We start from the raw sequence: 15,408 nt of genomic DNA on the forward strand, positions 1-15,408 counted from the left end.
TATGTTTTTTTTTCTCGTCAAGAAATAGCTAACAAAAATTGTGTTTACTCGTTTACATTAATAAATAGAGATCCAAATGTCACAAAAATTTGTACAGTACTGCCGAAGGTAAGTATGAAAATAAATATGCGAAACAAATTAAGATAAAATATACTATTTTTGAGATATTTCGGGTACAGATAAATACCCCTAGAGTTTTAGTATCATCAAGATGCGTATTTAAGTGTGTTTGAGAACGCAGTATGTCATTTATTGGTATAGTCTGGAAGGCTAGGCTATACATATGGCTTCGCAGGCCTTCCCAGGCTCTACGTGTCTGATGTAGGCATTACCTCATGAATGAAATGTTCGCTTCACAATCATACGGCCTTGCGTTATGATTCCACTGCGTAGCATCTTGGGCGAGTGACGCAAATCTTCTAAGGAAAATTGGGCCGCACGTCTTCTAAGGAAAATGGGGTTGGTATATGGAATCCCGTTGCATGGACAGTTTCTGTAATTCGGAGAACCAGGTTTTACTCATAAAATTATACGTTGATTTTTGCATATAATTACGTCAAAGATACGAGGTCTATTCAACCACTTCAGTGAGGGACAGAAACTGTGTGGAAGCCCGTATGATGGATTGTAGCTTTATTTAGAGGGTTAACCTTGTCACGTAGCATGACACGTATTATGTTGTCACACACCATGTCAAGTAGAATATCATACAGTATGTAACACAGCATATCAATCAGTTTGTTATGCTGTATATCACATAATGTGAGGAATACTCAGCCACTTATGTACAATGGAATGAATATGCAGTTCCGTTGACTGAATTATTTGAACACTTGTGGTCAGAACTGATATGACATTCAACGTACCATACTGGGAGGGTGTTTGTGTATGTGTGTATAAGCATATGTGTAAGTGTGTATGAGTATGATTGTGTGGGCGTGTTTATGCATGCGTGTATGTGTAAGAGGAAAAGAGAGACGAAGAAAGAGAGAGAGGAGGTATGTGTGTGTGTGAGAGAGAGAAAGGGAGGAATAGAGAGATGAGGTATGGTTGTGTGTGTGTGTGTGTGTGTGTGTATAAGTGTGTGTATGTGTGTGTGTGTGTGTGTGTGTGTGTATGAGAGAGAGAGAGTGAGTAAGTGAGTGAGAGAGAGAGAGGTGACTATCCGTTCTGTGTGTATATTGGATATCAGGAAAGGATTATCGAGTGTTGAGGAGTGAGATTATCGAGATCTAAATCACAACATATGCTATCTTGACTGCGTGAAGGAAATTCTTTTAACGAGAAAGTACTTTTGCGGTGGGCTGTTGGTGTCAGTATTTAAGACGGGGGAGTGCTATTTTCTGACTGAACATCATTTGTTAAATAAGAGAGATCAATAACCCTTTTCTGTAATATAGCAACAAGGGATGAAAATTTTGTGCGGAGGGGGTTAGCTGATTACATTAACAGGTAATTTGTTTTATCGATCCCGAAAGGAGGAAAGGCAAAGTCGACCTCGGCGGGATTTGAACTCAGAAAATTTGAACAGAAAAGCCGGAAGAAATGCCGCTGAGCATGTTGTCCGCGAAGATGACGAGTATGTAGAATTTGCAATAATAACGGAAATAGAGCAACAACAACAACAACAACAACAGCAGCAACAGCAGCAGCAACGGCAACAACAAACAACAACAAACAACAACAACAATACCACCTACACTACAATAACAACCACAAGTACCATAACAACCACCACTACCACTACCACAACAAAAACCCCAACTACAACAAAAACCCCAACTACAACAACAGCAACGGTAAGGCCAATCTATTTAGCGACCAAAAAGACGACCACTAAGACACTGGCTTAAAGATCAAAGCTAACAATAGTTGCGGTAACCCGGGAAATAAGGAAACTGCACTGGTTCAACCTACTTAACATATTAACACCGAAATATTCAGAACATAGGATAACACTGATCCTAGGTCTTTTTTACAAGGGTACTGGGCACCCCACGCATCTCTCATTCATACTACCCCTCACCGTATTATAACCAATATTGTTTGCTGTTGTTTATAGTCGAATTGTATTCTTTTTGTGTTTTGTTGTGGAGTTATATCAGCTCAGAATAACTGGATAACGGTTTATGGGCTTTTTCTTTGTTTGATGTCCATGCCCAAAGATAGATAGTTCGTGCGGACATACATACACACAACCATACATACATGCTTACATACACACGCATACACACAAACATACGGACACACCACGCATATACACAGAGGTAGATATAGATATATAAAGAGAGAGATAGATGGATCGCAAGATTGATGGGTAAGTATATATATATATACATGTATATATATATGTGTGTGTGTGTATATATATATATATAAATTTTTATACATATATATCTTCTACTTTCTTCTTTTAGTGTGTGTGTGTGTGTGTATACACACACACACACACACACACACACACACATATATATATATATAAATAGATAGATAGATAGACAGATAGATAGATAAATAGATAGATAGACAAATTGATAGATAGACAAATTGATAGATAGAGATAGATAGATAGATAGATAGATAGATAGATAGATAGATAGATAGACAAATTGATAGATAGACAGAGATAGATAGTTGGTCGGATGGATTGGTAAGTAGATAAATGGATGGGTGCATAGATAAAATTTCGAAAAGATTGGCAGATAGATTAATAGATATACAGATAGATATAAGAGAGAGAAGGGAGAGAGATAAATTCATGTACACAGAGATTATTCTATAGATAAGATATGTAAATAAAACAATAATTGATTGACAGATAAGGCCCACAAGCAATTACTTCTATTTAACACATGCATACATAAATATACGCGTACACACTCGTCTATTCATAAGTACACCCACCAACACTGTAAGCACATACGTACATAAATGTGTGTTTAATTAATACAACGAGGGAGAGCAAAACTAGTAATTTTCTTTTAGGATTACGCAGTCAAAAACAACTAAATCAATCATGGTTTTTTTTTTCTAGGTCTTAACATATTTGAAGGGGATCACAGAGTAAAAATTGTGTAAAGCGGGGATCTGATACATTGAAAGAGGCTAGTACTATATTTAATGGATACAAAATATTCATCGCCCCTTTAAAATATTATACTTTTCGTTCGTATTATTCAGCGTTGATGTGGAGAGAGCCTTTTGTAAGTAAAAACTTGTGAGGGCGTCTCAAAACCTTTGAGTGTGTTGCCTAACTGGCTGAGGTGACTTCCCAAGGAAAACTGTCTTCAATAATTTATTACATTCAGAGACAGCATAGTATCCTTCATGAATGATAAAGAGCATGGAGTAAGATTCATTGGCGCAAAGCAGACAATTGGAAAATGTCTTCTAGGAATTTAATTTGTTAAACAAGACATTACAAAGCAAAAATTGTAACCTCGTAGATTACAAGAAAGCTAACGTTTCTTTTATTAAAAAAGAAAGCGAAATCGTTGTTCAATAGTGGACGTTGAGACTTTTACTTTTTCCAAACTTAAAGGCGATCACAAAAACGATGAAAGGCGATAAACTTATAATTTATACGAAGTATCTCAACCAGGTACAAAAAGATATGTAGGAAAGAATTAAAGATTTTGAATCCATCTGAAGCACTAATTATTCATATCCATGAGTGATCTTCAAAGTGATTTGACTGTACACATAAATCATTCTACAAAATGAAAAATGTTGAAGGGAAAATGATGTTGCATGAATGATATAAAAATATTAATTATAGGAGAAGCTTAAGCATTCTAGATAAGTAATTAAATGCTCGAAGTTCAATACCTTTTCAGACTATAAAGATTCTGTGGTTAACGGTCGGAGATGGTGCCTAGCTACATGATAAAATTATTCCAAGAAGACAAGAGATGTTAGCTTCATCTTTACTTAGCAAGACCGCATTAGTTTGAATGAATTTCCCGAGCGAAAGACATTTAAAAGCTATATATTTACGTTCTAAGTTCGAATTCCGCCAAGGTCGACTTTGCCTTTCATCCTTTCGGGGTCGATAAATTAAGTACCAGTTGCGTACTGGGGTCGATCAGTTTGGGTTACGATCAATGTCTATTTGAACTAAATAAATAAAAATAATGACTCTCGAACACATCCATATAAAGATACTATGTATTTATTACTCTACTATAAACCTTCTGGGACTTCAAGATGTTTATCTATCATTTAGCTTCTTTGGCGAATGTTAAAAGAGACAATTTCTTGTAAAGATATTTTCTTTAACTCGCAGTCAGTTACAAGGAGTTGAATATAAATCGACCTGAGCATACAAAAGAAACGAATGGAACGCGTTTATATAACCGAAAATATTTCTGCCTTTCTGGAGTAGTAAAGATAACAACAGAGTGCTCTCTCTCTCTCTCTCTCTCTCTCTCTCTCTCTCTCTCTCTCTCTCTCTCTCTCTCTCTCTCTCTCTCTCTCTCTCTCTCTCTCTTATATATATATACATATATATATATATAATTATGTGTATTTCTTCTATCTTAATGAATAAAAATTCTTCTGATAGAATAAATGGGTTAATGGAAACCAATGTAGCAAAGAACACAAAATAACTGTGGTTTAGTTCCTGTTTTTAAGGCAGAAACTCCTTGAAATTTTGGGTATTTGAGTATATTTAAGAATTTAAGGAATGGAGAAAACGCATGTTATAATTGCATACTATATGTATGCAATTATAACATGCGTTTTCTCCATTCCTTAAATTCTTACATATATGTATATATATATGTGTGTATATATATATATATATATATATATATATATATATATATATATATATATATATATATATATATATATATATATATATATATAGAGAGAGAGAGAGAGAGAGAGAGAGAGAGAGAGAGAGAGAATATTGAGATACCTAGGAGCTTTTATATGGTAATTAGGTGTAAATGAATTTCACAACGCGAACCTTAATTTTGTCCAATATAAATATTTAATTATCGAGAGTGCTCATCGACTAATTAGGAATTAATTGGGGTTAAAATAATGCCTATGTGAACTAAATAAACGGAAATAATGAAGCTCGAATATACCTATACTGAATACACTCACGTACACACACACTCACTTACACGTACATACGCCCACACAGAAACATACCCATAAATACGATATAGCTTTTACTTTCCTGACTGGCTTTTATATATGACAATCAATCACAAGCAAAACTCATTGCCAGTCATTTTCGAAAAACACTTTTAAACAAAAGAAAGAAAATAACTTAATATTTAATTTCTTGCATATCCTTCCATTTATATATATATTATACGAGGAAAACCCCTTCGGTCATGAATGACCATAGGATTGCACCTAGAAAGTTACCCTCCGAGGCACAAGTCCGAGCAAGGTTGTTTATACAAGGCCAGCAGTTGCCCATGCATACTAGCCTCCCCTCTCCACACCACTGATGTTATCCAAGGGAAAGGCAAAGGCCGATACAGCTTGGCACCAGTGATGTCGCAACTCATTTCTACAGCTGAGTGAACTGAAGCAACGTAAAATAAAGTGTCTTGCTCAAGAACACAACACGCAACCCGGTCCGGGAATCGAACTCACAACCTCACGATTGTAAGCTCGACGCTTTAACCACCTTGACGTATATATGTATATATATATATATATTTTTTTCTCCGTGTTTTTCTCCTTGTCTCCGTATTCTTTCTGTTGAAGAGCGTAGCTCGAAACGTCAAAGACTTTCCGTATTCCCGAGCGTCATACTAATACATCCTTTTGTTATTTACACCACCTGTCCTCGTCTGTTGTTTCTTCGTATATTCTCCCATATATATATAATATATATATATATATATGTGTGTGTGTGTGTGCGTGCGTGCGTGTGTGTGTGTGTGTATATATATATATATATATATATATATATATATATATACACAGTTGAGGAACAACTAAATGACACAACCTTCTATTGTGAAATACCCTCGAACATAGACCACCACATCATGAAGAAGATCAACCACTTAGTTTCTAAACACTACAACTCACTCACTGACAATGAAAGAGACTACATCACCAACTTCGAACCAAAACCCAGTAACTTTTACGGCTTACCCAAAATACACAAGTCAGAAGATATTCAACAGGGAGTAAAGGAACAAGGAAGTGAATACATAAAAGTGCTACATCCAAAAGATTTAAAACTTAGACCAATTATAGCTGGCCCAGTATGCCCTACTCACCGTCTAAGCAATTTCATCGACATTCTTTTGAAGCCACTTTGTACATACATACCCAGTTTCATTCGGGATGACATCGACTTTTTATCCCATCTTCCCAAAACCACTGAAACAAATTCAATCCTACTGAGCTTCGATGTAGTAAGCCTATACACAAATATCCCACATGATTTAGGAATAAAGGCGGTTGAATACTGGGTAAACAAACACAGAGAAGCAATTCCCAACAGGTACACGGTGACATTTATACTAGAATCAGTGAGACTTATCCTGGAAAATAATACGTTCTTCTTCAATGGTAAGAACTATATCCAAATTAAAGGCACGGCTATGGGGACGAGGTTTGCCCCCGTTTATGCGAATTCGGTGATGGGTTACTTGGAACAAAAACTCTACCAGGAAATAGAGGAGAGATATAACACCGAATTTAGGAAGCTTATAGAAAAATCATGGAAGAGATACCTGGACGATTGCTTCATAATCTGGACCAAACCTCAAAGCATTATGGAGGAATTTAACACCCTCCTGAACAACCTACACCCATCCATCCAATTCACAAAGGAGATGAACAGTAGCAAATTACCATTTCTAGATATAATGGTAATTAAAAAGAACACCGCCATTACCACAGATATATATTACAAACACACAGACACACACCAATACTTGAACTTTAAATCGTGCCATCCACCCCATACAAAACGCAACATACCATACTGCCTAGCCAGGAGAATATGTACTATTGTAGAGGATATAGAGACCAGAAATAAACGCCTGATGGAACTGAAAGAATTTCTGGTGAAGCAAAAATACCCATCACGACTCATAGAAAATGGTATTCAGCGGGCTTCGAAAATACCCATACAACAACTGAGGACACCGCAAAGAAAAGACAAACAGGAAAAGATCATTCCATTTATAGTGACACAAAATCCATGCCACCAGAACATCTTTAATATCGCCAAAGCGAACTTACCGATCCTTGCACAAAGTAAGGAATTGAGAAATATCATTACAGATCAAAATATAACTCTCAGTAAGAGACAACCTAAAAACTTGAAAAAACTATTAACAAAGGCAAGGTTTGACCTCAGCAACAAAAATCAAACATTCACTGTATCCAAATGCAATGATAGCCGATGCGGCACATGCCGATCAATCCATACCGGCCCATATATGAACACAAAAACAGGGAAAATATTCACCAATGCGAACATGAACTGCAAAAGTAGAAATCTAATCTACTGCATCAAATGCCCTAATTGTGAAGAATTGTACGTTGGCCAGACAGGTAATGCACTATCGGAACGCTCACGGGTACATCGACAACAGATTAAAAACCCAGAAGTCCGCCAAATACCACTGAGTAACCATCTAGCAACATGTGGGCATCAAACTTTTATTATATTTCCATTCCATAAACTTTACAACCGGAATGAAATTGAAAGAAAATGCAAAGAAAAGGACTTTATTAAGAAATTCAAACCCACTCTTAACAAACAATGATTAAATCCATCTCACTTGGGGTTTAAAAATCTTATCCCTGTAACCAAAACACAAAAAATCTCTCAGATATCATCATTTCTATAAATAGATTTGGCATCATTTCTAAGAACAGCCAAACACCTACTGCGGTTTAAAAATCTTATCCCTACAACCCACACAAAACAATAAATTAAAATATCATCATGTCTAAAAATAGATTTAACATCAATTCTAAAAATAGCCAGACACCTACTGCTGCCATCCAAAGGAATTGGTATAAAAGACAGAAAACCAGCCAACTTATTACAGTCTGTTAAAGATTGTCATACCGGCCATGACGAAGGGAAATAGCCCTGAAACTCGAGTCGCCTTTTTATATATATATATTTATATTTATATATTTATATATTTGATCCTTTATATTGAACACTCAATATTTCATCTACATTCAATACTTTATTTCATGGTGCCATCCATTTTTATTTTATTTTATATTATATATTGTATATCATATTATATATTGTATATTCCATATTCTATACCCCACATTAGTTCTGCAGGAATATAAATAAAACATAAAAAACAGACAGTGTTGGAACTCTTTTAAGCAAAATAATATATATATATATATATATATATATATATATATATATATATATATATATATATATATATATATAATTAATTAATATAGACACCCGTGTGCAATGTTTACCAAAAAGGAAAACTATAATTGTCAATAAATATGACTAGGGTATAAGAAACACCTACATTGTTAGAAATAAGAACTAAAATGCTCTAATGCTGCAGTCAACGCACACAATTGTATACGCATATACTGACAGGGACTATAATCACCCGAAAACACTGGTCAAGGATTCCCTGTACTGACCATTAAGTTTCGGTAATTTCGGTTGCCTTATCAGTAAGGACTGTTCAACTTCGGCTGAATCTAGGGACGATTTAGCGAATTGCTAATGCGTGTACAGAAAATTAATATAGACAGCAGTGTGCAATGTTTTACCAAGAAGGAAAACTAATTGTCACTACATATAAGTAGGGTGTTAGAATCACCTACATTGCTAGAAATAAGAGTTAAAATCCTTTAGTGCTGTAGTCAAAGCACAATTCCATATATATATATATATATATATATATATATATATATATATATATATATATATATATATATATATATATATATTTATATGTATACTGACATATACACATATATACTGGCATATATACGTATATATTGACAGAGACTATAATTGCCCGAAAACACCGATCGAGAATTCCCTATACTGACCGGTCAGTTTCAGCAATTTCTGTTGCCTCCTCAGTAAGGGTTGCTCGACTTCGGCTGATTCTAGACTATGTGTGTGTGTGTGTGTGTGTGTGTGTGTGTGTGTGTGTGTGTGTGTGTGTGTGTGTGTGTACGCAATTTTATCCCGTATCCACTCCAACGATGATGATATCCAAGAGCAAGTCAAGGGCTGACACAGCTTGGCATCAGTGACGTCACAAGTGTTGTCGCCAGAACAGATAGATTGAGAACAGATGCTACCACGCAATCTGTCCGACATTTTAACAGTTTCGCCAGACTATCGCCTTGATGGATCTCGTACATAACTACGCTTTATAAAACAGATCTATATATTACAAATTTTACGCAACAAATCTATATTATTATTTTTAAGCAACACCTCTATATAAGTACTATTTGACATAATGTCTCATACTAAATATACCACTCTTTAGATGGTGGCAATTTGCAGCAGCACGTTGTCAATATTTGGTTGGGCCTACGCATGGTAAAATGTCAGCAGAAATTCATATAAGCTTATTACAGACAATATGAGAATCTTCAATCACTCACAGTGCACATTCTCATAGATTATGCTAAAATGTGTTGCAGATGACTTGCTAAATATATGACTTTCTAGAGCAGGATCTATACAAACTAGAATTAGTTAATAAGAGATGTTAGGCAGTTGGGATGATGCAATATCAGTGGGATTCCTTGGTTGCTCGTCGGTGGTACTTCTCATATCGGGAATTTTGCGATTAACAATTTTTTGTTAACTGTTATTGTTTTATTGTTTTTCCTCCAACCCATTTTTTTTACTTGTTTTAGTCATTTCACTGCAGCCATATTGGTGCACCGCCTTAAAGAGTTTTAGTCGGAAGAATCGACCTCAGTAGTTATATTTTTAAAGCCTGGTATTTATTCTATCGGTATCTTTTTGCCGAATCGCTAAGTCACAGGGACCAAAACAAACCAACACCTGTTGTTAAGCGGTGGTATTGGACAAACACACGCACTCACACACACGCACTCACACACACGCACTCACACACACGCACGACGGGCTTCTTTCAGTTTCTATCTAGCAAATCTCACAAAGCTTTGGTTGGCCCAGAGTTATAGTGGAAGGTACCTGCTCAAAGTACCACGGAGTGGGACTGAATCTGGAACCTTGTAATTGGGAAACAAACTTCTTACAATGTAGCCACTGTCTTTGCTCTTTGTCTTTGTGTTGTCTTAAATGTTTTTTCGGTCAGTGTGGCTAATATAGAAATAATAATAATAATAATAATAATAATAATAATAATAATAATAATAGTAATAATAATAATAATAATGATGATGATAATAATAATAATAATAATAATAATAATAATAATAATAATAACAATAATAATAATAATAATAATAATAATAATAATAATAATAATAATAATAATAATAATAATAATGAGAGAACACCGGGAACGTTTAACATGTGAGAGTGATAAAACACTGATCCGAAATCTATCCAAAAACAAATGAAGCTTAAAATAATGCTGTGCGAGTGTCGGAGGTACTTGCGCAGACTGATGCTTATGTCGAAATTAAACGGACAGAATAAGATTGAAGTTATCAACACCTGGGTGGTTTCACTCCTTAGATATGGAGCAGGGGTAATCGTATGAACAATAGACGAACTAAGCAGCTTAGACAAAAAGACAAAGTTGCTGACTAGACTTAGGATATTCCGCCCAAAAAGTGATACAGACAAACTGCATGTACCAAGAAATAGAGGGGAAGAGGACTGATTGGATGCGAACACAGCATTAAAGCAGAAGAAAACAACATAGCATGGCATGTAAAAATGCCACAGAACCGCAATTAATGGAAGTAAGAAGGTCAGGCTTGTGTAGGATGGCAGATTACAAAGATAAAGCACTGTACAAGGACTTGAGGATAAGGACAATTTCATAGGGATGTTGAAGATAAGACAAACAGAAATGGAGAAACTTTCAAAATACAAAGACCTAGAAATAGAGGTAACTCGAATGTGGAATCTAAAAACAGAAACAATTCCTATCATAGTAGGTGCATTAGGTAAGATAAAAAAAAATTCAGACAAATACATAACAAAAAAACACCAGGACTTACAAGTATATATAACATACAGAAAATTGCACTACTGGGCACTGCACACATCCTACGCAAAACACTTTCAATACAGTAACCATAAGAACATCACAGCAAACCGTAGCACATACCCAAGGCACACAGAGCTGCGCTCGGTAGTGAAGTGAAAGCACGTTATAAAAATAAAACTACTGAATAATAATAATAATCCTTTCTACTAAAGGCACAGGGCCTGAAATTTTTTGGAGGGAGGGGAATTGTCGATTACATTGACCTCCAGTCACTGGTACTTAATTTATCGACCCCGAAAGGACGATAGGAAAAGTCGACCTCGGCGGAATTTGAACTCAGAACATAAGGACGGACGAAATATGGCTAAACATCTTGCCATGCATGCAAACGATTCAGCCAGCTAGTCGCCTTAATAATAATAATAATAATAATAATAATAATAATAATAATAATAATAATAATAATAATAATAATAATAATAATAATAATAATAATAATAATAAAAAATATTCAGACAAATACATAACAAAAATACCAGGACATACAAATATATATAACATACAGAAAATTGCACTACTGGGCACTGCACACATCCTACGCAAAATACTTTCAATACAGTAACTATAAGAGCATCACAGCAAACCACAGCATATACCCAAGGCACACAGAGTTGCGCTCGGTAGTGAAGTGAAAGCACGTTATAAAAATAAAACTACTGAATAATAATAATAATAATAATAATAATAATAATAATAATAATAATAATAATAATAATAACAACAACAACAACAGCAATGATGATGATGATGATGATATTATTGTTGTTGTTGTTAGGGGAGCGAGCTGGCAACATCGTTAGCTCGCCGGATAAAATGTTTAGCGGCAGAGTTGAAAACAACAATGCAATTGAGTAACAGATTTGATAAATATTGAAAGAATATAACATGCAAAGACATTTTGTGACTGAATGGGAAGAATCATTGAATGTACAGAATTGTTTCATTTTAAGACATCGTTTCCATTTCCCTGAAAGAGCATGAGATGAAGGAACTGGAATTTACAGAATTCTCATTGAGCTGTAGAAGTACAGAAATCAAAGGTAACTGAAATCCTAAACATATTGATTTTGGTGTCTGACTCACTACCTGTAGAACCCGAGGAAACTTGTAATAACTTGCGCCAGCAAATATAATACACATAGGCGCAGGCATGGCTGAGTGGTAAGAAGCTAGCTTCCCAAACACATGGTTTCAGGTTCACTCCCACTGCATGGTACCTTAGGCAAGCGTCTTCTACTATAGCTTCGGGCCGACCAAAGCCTTGTGAGTGGATTTGACAGGCGGAAACTGAAAGAAACTTGTATATATATATTTAAATGAAATATTCAAACACTGAGATTTGAAGTTAGATGTCACTACTGTTCATATCATCTGTGGATAAATTCAAAATTTAATGATATCACCAGTAGTAGCATTGGTGGAACGCAGTTATGATAGCTTTAAGGAGCTATGAAATATCGTAATGATGCTTAATGAGCATCTACCTGCTAGAAATAAGAGCCAAGTCTTAAATAATCTACCGTAGCGCACCAATATAACAGAGAAAAACAGTATGCGAAGAAAACAGACAGAATAAAAACATTTAACAGCACAAATAAAAATACTATGCAATTACGGATATCCACAAACCAGGTTTCTGCTTTTGGTTATTCAACCTTGAGCTTCGTCAGTGTGGACCACCAGTTTAAATCCATGACTGTTCACGTTAGTCTCTGACTGTGCAACTGGTTTTGTTTTGCGCCAAAATCAGAACACATGGTACGTAAAAATATTTAAATGAAATATTCAAACACTGAGATTTGAAGTTAGATGTCACTACTGTTCATATCATCTGTGGATAAATTCAAATTTGATGATATCACCAGTAGTAGCATTGGTGGAACGCAGTTATGATAGCTTTAAGGAGCTATGAAATATCGTAATGATGCTTAATGAGCATCTACCTGCTAGAAATAAGAGCCATGTGTGTGTGTGTGTGTGTGTGTGTGTGTGTGTGTGTGTGTGCGTGTGTGTGCGTGTGTGTTCGTGTGTGTATCTATGAGTGTATGTCTTTGTGCCTGTTTTTCCCCCTACCACATCACCGCTTGACAACTGGTGTTAGTGTGTTTACGTCCCCATGACTTAGCGGCTCAGCAAAAGAGTCTGATAGAATAAGTACTAGGCTTAAAAAATAGGTCCCGGGGTATATTTGCTCGACTAAAGTCCTTCAAGGCTGTGCTCCAGCATGCCCGCAGTCAAATGATTGAAACAAATAAAAGAATTTAAATTAAATTTAAATGTGGAAGTGAATCTAACGGTTTTTGTGTGTTTCTTAAATGACTTATAAACACCTTCCACGCTGCAATTGTTTTCGTTCCAGCGCACGATCTCAGATCAGGTCACTTGCTATACAAGTACATCTCAGATCAGGTCACTTACCATGCAAGTACATCTCCATAATAAAAAAAGTAGTTAAAAAAGTAAAATACATTTTATGCTGCGAAGAGGAATGTTTTGGACCGAAAACTTTTGTCAGGGAAATTTCAGTTCACCGACGAATGGTTCTGTCCGCCATAAAATTTATTCTAATGAGTTATTTACTGTTTACTGGTTCAAAAATAAATTAAAGAAAAGACTCAAAACCATTCTTTATGATCCTGATTCATCATAGAACTATCTTCTACAGAATTCATTGGCGGAATTTGTCTTCAACTTGCTTTTTCCAAGACGATGATTCTCAATAGTCTTTATTAAAGGGGTTACATTTCTACTGGGTTGTTTCTGTTTCCATTACATCACTTAAAACAAAATCTTAAGCTGAAGTATAAATAATCTATTGCAGTTAAACACGCAGAAGAGGCTTGAGTGAGCATATCTCTAGTCAATCTTCTAACCAAAATTGATTCAAAACCCAATCTAAATCTATATATTTGCTTAATTTATCCCTAAACTAAAATGCTACTGTATTTTGTATGGCAGCTACTTAACAGACTCCACTGTTTGACTTCTCCTGAGGAGGTCTCTAAAACCAAAAACCTTTGACCTTCGTCGAGGGAAAGCTGCTTATCTTTCTGTCTTAAGCTAATCACTTGTTTGGTCTATGTGGGTCGGAATGCTATCTGCCCGTTGAGTAGGGGAACTATTTACAAGACTAACGTCTCGTGCTCCCTTAACTGATTCACTTGTTAGATTTTCGAATGTCATTTGGATAAAGGAGATCTCTTGACTGTTTCCTGTTTGTAAATGTCACATGCTTTTGTTTTGGCACAGGTACTAATAATGATAGTAACCCCTTAGCAAGTGGTTTTAAGTGGGTGCGTGGGAATGTGCTTGATATTGAAGACAGATTTTCTGATGGTTTATTGTGATTGTGTGTGTGTATGTGTGTGTGTGTGTGTGTGTGTGTGTGTGTGTGTGTGTATGTGTGTGTATTTTCGTCCGTTCCTCTTTAAGTGCGTGAACATGCAAATATTTCCGAGTACAATATAGGTACTCACACACACTCACACACGCACACACGCACACACACACATACACTCGTATACACACACACACACACACACACACACTCGTATACATCCATACACACACACAAACACGCACGCACACACACGCACTCACACACACACACACACACACACACACACACACACACACACACACACACACACACACACACACACACACACACACACACACACAGAGAGGTATGCCTCTCTGTAATATAATATGTATGCATGTATATACAGAGTGTCCCCAAAAAATGTATACACACTTTAGCAGCTGATAACTCAATTGATCTTTTTTCTTTCTGGATGAAACCCAGTGGAATTAATGATGGCAGATAGACAAAATTTGAACAAAGGAAATTCATTCTAAAATGCTACTAAAAGTGTGAAAATGCAGTTGAAGTACACACACAGTTTAGGAGGGAGTTTCAAACAGATCCACCAATGTGACTTACCACCACCCAAATTTGAGATAAGTTTGAAGGCGATGGAACTGTTCAGAATGTTCACGAGAAGCATTCCGGAAGACCACGAACATCGACAACTCCCACAAACCAAGAAGGAATTCTGGAAAAGTATCACCAATGTCCATGAAAATCTATGCGGCAAGCGAGTCGTGAGGTAGGTGTCAAAATCGTATGTCCAACGCATTTTGAAGCGTTGTCAATGGAAAAGGTACGTTCCCA

The sequence above is a fragment of the Octopus bimaculoides genome, chromosome 6 (assembly GCF_046866305.1).
Source record: "Octopus bimaculoides isolate indiv1 chromosome 6, ASM4686630v1, whole genome shotgun sequence".
NCBI lineage: Eukaryota > Metazoa > Mollusca > Cephalopoda > Octopoda > Octopodidae > Octopus > Octopus bimaculoides.